The sequence below is a fragment of the Sturnira hondurensis genome, unplaced genomic scaffold, assembly GCF_014824575.4.
Source record: "Sturnira hondurensis isolate 20B ecotype Veracruz unplaced genomic scaffold, ASM1482457v3 Scaffold0001932, whole genome shotgun sequence".
NCBI classification, from domain to species: Eukaryota; Metazoa; Chordata; class Mammalia; order Chiroptera; family Phyllostomidae; genus Sturnira; species Sturnira hondurensis.
In genome coordinates this window covers 76,595-86,129 of record NW_028074563.1, presented here as the reverse complement: position 1 = coordinate 86,129, position 9,535 = coordinate 76,595, and positions in this window count along the sequence as shown.

The following is a 9,535-nucleotide window of genomic DNA, read 5'->3' as shown; positions in this document are numbered from 1 at the left end:
AACTTCAACAGAGAAGATTATAACAAAGATGTGACTTCAGGTAGGATGACCACCCACTTTGATTTGGTGAAGATAGAGGTCAATTTCAAGATCTGGAGCTGTCAGGGCTTAAGTGAGAGAATTCTTACAGCCTGGGATGATGAGGTCACTGCAGGGCATCTTCTGGCACCTAAGCTCAGCTCATTCAATGGTCAGTGATTTCTGGGCCTGAGTTATGTGTGTTTGTGCTTCATGACTGATTGCAACCAGGATCACAGATACAAATAAGCTGGAACATCATGAAAATCACACAGTCTGGAAAGCCACATTCAAGATATATCTTTTTTTGTTTTTTATTAAATGACTTTTCATTTATTTATATTTAGAGAGAGGGAAAGGGACAGAGAAAGAGAAGGAGAGAAACATCAATGTGTGGTTGCCTCTTACACACCATCAACATGGAACCTGGCCAGCACATACTCTGTTAATCGAACCGACAAATCTTCAGTTCACAGGCCAGCCCTAAATCCACTGAGCCACACCAGCCTGGGCCCAAGATATGTCTTGAAGAACCAAACAGCCATTAGGAAAGATCCCGTCGTAATGGGAAGACATTTCTCATGCAGAGCTGTTTGTAGCAGAATCACTCAGGAGTCTGAGGGGAAGTGTGATTCTGAGAGAGGTAGAATCTTTCACTGAAATTGCCACATGAAAACTTTCTCATTATTGGGAAAGTTGGTATCTGTGATCCTGGTTGCAATGAGTCACAAAGCACAAACAGACATAACTCAGGCCCAGAAATCACTGACCATTGAATGAGCTGAGCTTAGGAGCCAGAAGATGCTGTACAGTGACCTCATCATCCCAGGTTGTGAGAATTATTGGGAATACTCGAAGCAAGAAAAGACAGACTTAAGGAGGAAGGTAAGAAAGGAATTGAGAAAGGTAAGGAGGGAGGAAAGAATGTAGGAAGAAAAGGAAAACTTCTTTGTTCTCATCCCAACACCATTTGTGGGGAACTCAGTCCATGCCAGTCTGCAATGGTGTGGGAAATTAAGAGACTTAAATGACACTTTTCCAGAGTTTTGTGGGAAAACTACACAAGAAGCAGAGGGTGGGACTCCCAGTGGCTGTTACAATGACGGGTTTGGAATGAGTCCCCTACTGGGTTCAAGAAACACATACAAAGGCACAAACCAGAGAGAGAAATTCCTTTGGATTTCATGTGTGAGAGGAGAACACGTGAAAGACAGACCTGGCCCTGTCAGATCTGAAGTGGGAGAACTCTGAACATGTGAAAGAAACCCTGCATTTTTGAAGCTAGGGAGAGGAGATGTCAAAGGGTATCAAAGGATTTCTCTAGGCCCTGCTGCATGAGCTCCCTGCACAGGGATGATGCAGCATCTGCAGAGTGAGGAGAGAGCCTAGGAGTGCCAGGCGGGTTTTGGTCTCACTTCCCCATAAATTCGAACCACTGTGGAGAGTGCTACTGCTTGTATATGAAGCACAGTAATAATCAGCCTCATCCTCAGCTTGGAGTCCAGAGATGGTCAGGGAGGCCGTGTTGCCAGACTTGGAGCCAGAGAAGCGAGCAGGGATCCCTGAGGGCCTACTGCTGGTATCATATATCAGGAGTTTCGGGGCCATGCCTGGTTTTTGTTGGTACCAGGACACTGTATAGCTACCATACCCAACATCACTGCTGCTTCCAGCACAGGAGATGGTGACCGACTCTCCAGGAGACCCGGACACCGAAGAAGGCTGTGTCAGGGGAGCCTGGGCCCAGGATCCTGAAAAGAGGAAAAACACACTGAGAGGTCACTTCAGTGCTGGCCCAGGAGAGCAGAGCTGTACAAAGAAGGAGGCCAGATGTCCCCAAGGTCCCTGTCCTGTAGGTCTCACCTGAGCCCTGAGTGAGGAGGGTGAGAAGGAGCAGAGTCCAGGCCATGGTGGAGATCCCCCAAGAAGGTTGCCTTCTGGGCCCCCAACCCTGGGCCTGGCTCCTCCACACCTTTCTTATTCTGTCATCCTGCCTCAGAGGAGGGAGGGGCCTCCATGCAAATCAGCGTCTTTTTTCTGTCTCCTCACCTCAGTCTGACCTGACCCTTGGTTCTAGATAGTTTGCATCCTGGGGAGCAGAGCCAATCTGAGACATTCAGTACCTTTGACGTGGATTTTCTAAGACTGAGCAATGACAGTGCCCAGAAAATGCAGTCCAACTTAAAAGGTCCCCATCCACCCAACTGCAGGTTTCTCGATGTGCTCGATTGGCTAAATACACTGGAAACCTCAGTACTTTATTTTTGTTCTGCATAATTGAAGGGTGAGAACAGTGTCCAAAAGGGCCGGGGTTAGGAGAAATCTAAGGGGTTTTCTTCTCAGGTACCGAAGGCAGAGCTGGTGGTTGTAGCTTGGTTCTTCATTCTACCTGTTCCGTCTCTGCACTGCTCTGAGGCTGAGACCTGGGGACTTTTATGCTCCTGTCTCGCAGTACAGATTGGGGACACTCTACTTCTGAATTCTCCCTCTGTAAGACTTCTGTTGGAACCAGGCTCTGGGACCTAATACCTGCCAGGGTAGAGCACAGTAAAGACCTCCGCACATCTGGACTTTGCTGCCACCTGGTGGCGAACGTTGGAGTGACAAACCTCAAGGTGGAACAGTATATCAGGAAGGGTGCTGAAAACCCCTCCCTGCTCTGCTCACAGCCCAGGCTCCTTAGTTTTCATCTCAACACAGCACCAAGCCCCTTGATTCTGGGTGTTAAAAAAAGAAAAAACAGGCCAAAATGGAGTCCTTTTTGCTAACGTGCATCACCGAACCAAAACTTAATGCCTACCTTAATTGCAGTTTCAGCTGCCCCAGGGATAGAATTTCAAACTTAGTAGTCTGGCATTTCTAGGCCAGCACTGGTCAGGTCACCTGCATGATGAAAACCCTGCCTTCCTCAAAGGGAAAATGCCCTTATTGGAAAAATGTATTCCTTTTACTTCTTAATCCCACCCTTTTTCTGCCTATAAAAAATGTCCACTTGGGATGCTCTTTGGAAAGCTCTTCCTGGAGCAGGATAGAGATAGAGAAAGCTCTCCCCCTACTGGGCAGGATACAGGTCAATATATGAATCATGTAATAAAGCTAATCAGATCTTCAAATGCACTCAGTTGAAGGTTGTTCTTTAACACTCCTGGTCCTGTTTATTCTCCTGTCACCTCATCAACAGCTTCTTCTAGAACAAAATGTGTTAGCTGCCATCCCTGGTGGTCCAGACCTACCCAATGGGACCATCATGCTGGTCCTGTTGACCTGGTAACACACCTCTCAGGGCTGAGGAAACACCGGACATGAGATAGTCCCAACCCCACCTAGAAGGCTAGATGAAGAGAAGACTGATCAATTGCCTCTTGAAATGAGGAAAAAGTATTCCAGAAAGGAGAAGAGTAAGTTCACTAGTTCTGAAAATAATGCAATAAACAGCAAGTGTGGAAGTCCAGTGTTCGAGGAGTTTTGAAAAGGAGAATGGGGTCAGGATTGACCCAAGGGCCCCATTTAAGGGACCTACCCTCAGGGAGTGTCTGTCTGTCACAGGGGGTAAGAAACTTTCATCCCCCCACATTGAAACAACTTCACCCCAGAGCTCTGCTTCTTCCTGAGGGGACATCTCTTCCATCCACACAGAGATGATAGGCTTTTCTGGGAAAAGGTGGCTTTGGGGCAGACCCCAATCATGCCTGACATATTCTACCCAGAATGGAAAGAGAAATGTCCACTCAGGAAGTGGGATAAGAGTTTTATAGAGTGGGACCATTCTGAGGAAACCCTTTAGGTGTCACTGTAGGTGACAAGTGACAGACATGTTCAAAAGTACAAGGGCAAGGTCTTGGTTAAGGGCAGGATGAGCTTAGAGCAGGATTGGGGGATTGGGAAGAAAGTGGTAAGGAAAAGCTTCAGAAAATAACCTTCTCAATGGCTCCTGAAATTCTGGGCCCGCCTCTGAAGTGTGCTTGTGTGAACCGGACCCCAAAGAGGAAGGACAGGTTTTGGAGCAGGATTACAAGGCAGCCCACAGCCTAGTTCCCACATGGCCCCTGGGTGGAGTGAATTGTTTGTGAATCCATGTAGTGCTGACGAGGCTTAAAACTGAATGGACATTTGAACACTCAACACCAATAGTTGGGAGGAACTTGTCAGCCAAACCCAAAGGGCAGATTATCTTCTAAAATAAAAAAGTCAACAGAACATTTAACAAGATCCACTCTTTCACTCCATAATATAAGATAGATCCAGAAGAGAATCCTAAATTACTAGACATATGAGGAACAGGACATCTGCAAGTGTAGAAAAGATGATCAACAGATGATAGCTCAGAAATGATTCAGATGTTGGGCTTCCCTGACACAAGACTGAAAAAGTAAGCTCTTATTACACCGATGGCCTAAGTAAAGAAATCCCTCTTGAAATGAATGAGAATGGAAAGTCTTAGTAAAGAAATAGAATATAATCAAGATAACAAATGAAAACATTAAAAGGGAAAACTACACTAGATGGCAGGAATGGCATTTTTCCATCACAGATAATCTTCTATAACTATGAGAGAATATCTTTTCAATGGAAATTATTCAAAATAAACACACAATTTTAAATTAAAAGAATTATCGGTGAGATGTAAGATAACAAGGGAATTCGTAAACATGCAAATGGCGTCTCCAAAGTTGAAGAAATAGCAGGAGAACATCTCATGACCAAAAACATTGAAAGTTTAAAAAAGATATATAAACCCATAGATTCAAAAAGCTCACCCAAGCCCAAGCACATGAACCATGAAAAAGACCAAAGCAGGAACCACCCAGTCCACACCTTGTTTTTGTAGAAACCCTTCTAGAACCCTCCTTATGCTTCAGTAACTATTCCGTTGTTAGTGAAATGTTAGCCACAGAAGTTTATTTCCTGCAAAGTCAGTGAAAGCACTTCTCTCCCCCTCTCTCCCTCTCTCTCCTCCCCATCCCTCATAACACAACCTCAAATCTTAAGGCCACTTCTGCCTCTACCCAACGTGGTTGCTGTGATGTGTTGTCACTGTTTGGCACCTCAGGTGACCTGCTTCCTCAGGAGCAAGAGCTGCTCCCCTGTGCATCCCAGGAGCCTGTGGGGAAATAGAGAATGGAGACCACGCACCTGGGCAGGAGCAGTTTAAGATGCTGGATTAAAAGTGAGTGAACACACAGGTCCATGCCTTCCTCCACAAAACACAACAAACACTGTGTTGGAAGAATTCAAATACATGAGAAAAAAAGTACAATGGTAACAAGAAAATGGAAAAAGAAGAGTCAGGAATATGATGCACATGTGTTACCCGACATAGGCTGTTCAACGCCCAGTCCCCAGGCTGCGGGAACTCTTACCTGAGATATCGGTTGAATTCTCAGTTGGCTGTGGTATCCAAGTGATGAAGGAGAGTAAAAGCACAGTTAGAATGAGTGAGGAAGCTTTTAGAAAAGTGGGTACATGCTATTGGGAACAGGAAACCTGAACCCAACAACACAGTAAGTCAGCTAAAAAAATCAACATTTCAAAGAAGACACATTAATTCTTAATGTAATGTAACAGTGGATACATGTGGGATAGAATTCAAAATGACACACAAATCATGAAGATAATCTCGATTGACTAAAAAAAGCATTAAACACATGCTACCCCCACTATGACAGGTATCCTGGACTTTTCCCCAAACACTTTAAAACAGCTATTTAAAAGCTGATGAAAGAATTAAGGGGAAACCCTCTGGAAACGAGCAGAGATGTAGACCATCTCAGCTGAGAAGTACAAGATATAAGGAAACAAACATAGGAACAAAAACAAAGAAAATAAACTCTATGGAATTTACTACAGACTGGAAAACAAAAGACTAGTGACCTCAAAGTCATTGCAAAGGAAATTGTACAATGTAAAATGTAGGAAAATATAAAGAAATGAAATCAAAAGATATCTGTGAACTTATACTTGAAGTGGTACTTCAAGTGCGCAATACATGCAAAATTGAGGATTCTAAAGAGAGACACAGAGGAATAGAAAGAAAACTATAATCCAGAAACTCAACAAACCCCAAGCACAAGAAACATGAAAAAGAAGGAAAGAAAGATAGAAAGAGAGAGGTGGGGGGGAAGGAAATGGAAAGAAAAGAAACAAACCAGCATAGGGCAAATTTACCCAATTTTTTCTTCCAGGGACCTTTTTCAAGACCCTTCTTTGGCTTCTGTAATTATTCCTTCATTCATTAGTAATATACCAACCATGGAATTTTACTCCCTGAGAATCCTCCTTGGGTTGTGAATGTGGAAGTGATGGCCATGAGGAAAACAAATATTAGAGTGAGTGGATGTTGTCACATAAGCAGAAAAACTTCCAGACCCGCTCCCCACTGGCATTAAGGCTAACAGGACACAGTACACCACTCCCTCCCCTGACCAGCTCTTTCTTGACAAAAGGAAAAGGGAATGACTCAGGCTGAGAGGGATCCAAGAATTGTAGATGCTGTGGGTATTGTAATGAGAAGCCTTGTGCTTTAGAGATGTTGCACCCTTTGACGGTCTCACTCTGGAGATAGTCTTGTTCCAGACTCTTCCTCACACACTGCAAAGCTCATCCCTGAGGAAGCTAATATCCCTACAGAGTTGACACTAAGGGGACTGTCCTGAATGGTTCATGTGTTCGGCCTGGACTCTTATTTGCACTTTCTGGTGTGAACTAGGTTCATCTCAACATGAGTAGTGCACCAATGTCCTCATCAGCAACTGCTAAATCTCTCTCTCCCTGCCCAGAGGAGCGATGGCAAACTGTGCTGGGAAAACGTGCTGAGGCAGGCAGCAGAAAACGTCTGACAATATTCCTGCTGCAGACCCAGTGCCTGCCCATTACTCAGGAAGGCCATGTGCCCAATTCCGAGACCTCTTCTCTCCCTCCTGGGCTTTGAGTGTCATCTTCAGGAAGGGATCACGTAAACTCCCAGGGAACCTCCCCCAACATTGACCCTGAGCCTCTGTCAAGGTTAATGGCCCTCCCAGGGCCCCATCTCATAAACACATTGTCCTTTTTCTCCATCAACTAATGTGTTGCTTTCTACTCTCTGCTTGGAACTTGCAAATTGTTTGAGGATGATAACTAGGTGGAAAGAATATGGAAAAGAGCAAAGAGGGGATTAACACCAAGGCAGGACACTAGTCACCGTGGGTCGGATCGACACACATATTCTGAGTCAGTAGCGAGTAATGCGGGATAGATGAAGCTTCCATTTGTTGTTCTTTCTAAATCGTTTATCATCACTTCACACACCCTTCTTCAGGTATGATATGCTCACAATAAGAGAAATTTACAAACATAAAAGGAAAATGCACCTGAATGCTTTTTTTTCTCCTACCTACAACAGAGAGGCAGAATAAATGCAGAAGTTGACAAAGTGCCCATAAGCAAACACAAGAAAAAGTGAAAGATCTGCCCTTGTGGGCTTTTTGGAGTCCATGGCAACAAATTCACCAGGAATCCTTGAACAAAGTAACTGGAAAGGAAAGAGAAAGAGCCAAGCTCAAGGGGAAAGCCCCACCTCATGCTGTTCTGATGAAGCAGAGTCTGTCCTTCCTTGCTGTCCCTCAGCACATCCAGGGCACGTCCACACAGCAGGGGAGAAGCAGGAACGATGGCCCTCAGTGTTGAATCATTCAGAGACTCATAGATGAGACTACAGTGATGCCTGGATGCCTACTACGTGACTCCCCCCAAATGAATTCTTTTCTAAATGTGATCTGAGGTTGTCATAGTAAATAAAAACCTTATGAGGAAGGGTGTTCCCTAGTCAAAGAGGAAGGGAAGCCATCCTCTCCTGTTTTTTGGCATTTAGATTAGAAAACTTGTGTTGTAAATTCTTTCCCCTCCTCTTCAAATTGTATGTAAATCTACAAAATAACTAAAGAAGCCCCTATGTGGGTTAACAACCAGGGGTGTCTTTCTCTCGGACCTGAGCCACAGATCTTTGAAACACAAACATCAAGGAGACAGTGTCCCCACAATTCACAGTTTGCATGGGAGGGTGGGGCCTTTCATTACTTCAGAGACTGGCTTCAAGTCCAAGCCTACCTCTGGCCATAAACACACTAGAAATGTATTTTTCTGACACATTTTGGATATTAACCCCTTGAGGGATACATGGTTTTCAAACATCCTCCCCTTCCACAGATAATCTTCACTTTGTGAAGATACCCAGTAACCCTACGACACCTGTGGAGCTCTGATGGCTCACAGGCACAGGTGAAAACCCCAATGGCCCTGCCACTGCCTACAGGCTTCCTCTGCAGAGACACATGCCCTTTGGGTGGCTGCTGCCTCTGACCAGCTTGAAACAGAACAGGGGCCATGAGTTGAGATGTTCAGATTCTGTGAACAGAGGCCCTTGCCCACTGTTTGGTGACTCAGCTGCTTAGATGATTGAGGTGCTGGTCATTTACTGTGGGGGCAGGGAGTAAAAAAAGGTAACTGGGACAAGATTGGAACATAACTGAAGATGAAAAACATTATGAGAAAGTTATTAGGGAAGGTGAACATCTATTCTGGTTTGCCCAAGAATGAGGCTAGTGCCTAGACTGACTCTGTAGAGTCTGGGAAAGTTCTAGAACTGGGAAGACATGGTCATCCTATTAGGCATTCTAGAATTTAAGGCTGTTTTCAAAGGAATTCAACAGAATCCTGCTTAGATATGTAGGGGTTGGTGTACTTCTGGGTTCATGAGAAGCGGGAGTCAGGTAGCAACCTGGCAGGTTCCCCAAAGAAGCAGGACACACAGGAAGGTCCTGGAAGAACTGAGGACAGCCTGCTGTTTCTTCCCTTGTGGAAAAAAGAGCCCATTTTAAAAAGAGCTCATTCTAATGAGAAGGCAGTGTGTGAATGGGGCTGTGTCCCAGACAGGGTTTCAGGGTTCTGGGTGGGGGTAGGGCAGGAGTGAGGGGCAGGGAGACTCTTAGAGACCATGGAGTCATCCAGTCCCATTCTCGGAGCTCAGCCCCAAGCTCAGTCAAAGATGAGGGACAATGAGAAGAAAAATGTGTTCTGCTTATCTTCCTTCTCTCAACAATGTGCAGACATTCTCTCAGGTGTTGTTGCTTAGGGAATACACCTGCAGAACAATGACCCCCACAGGGAAATACTGTGACTAGAACATTGGTGAATGCAGAGTTGAATATGACAGTCATTTTGTAACCGAATGCAAGTCCAGCTGCCCTCTGCTTCGAAAGCCAGTACGGGAGAGGGCAGCTGATGTAAGAGAAAGTGGTTTTATTCAGGTGCCAGCCACCTGGAAGATGAGGGACTCTCATTTCAAAAGTCATCTTAGCCTTTCAGACATCCTGGCTAGTTTTCATAGTGCAACTGTGAGGAGAGGGGAACTGAGGAATTCCTGGAGACGAGTGTGCAGTTTCTCTTGTGTGGGTTCAGTGTCACCTCCTGTGGAAATCCTCATGTGGTGTCAAAGCCCCATCTGCAGCTTGAGTTCTGATATCTGGGAACGGGACGTGTG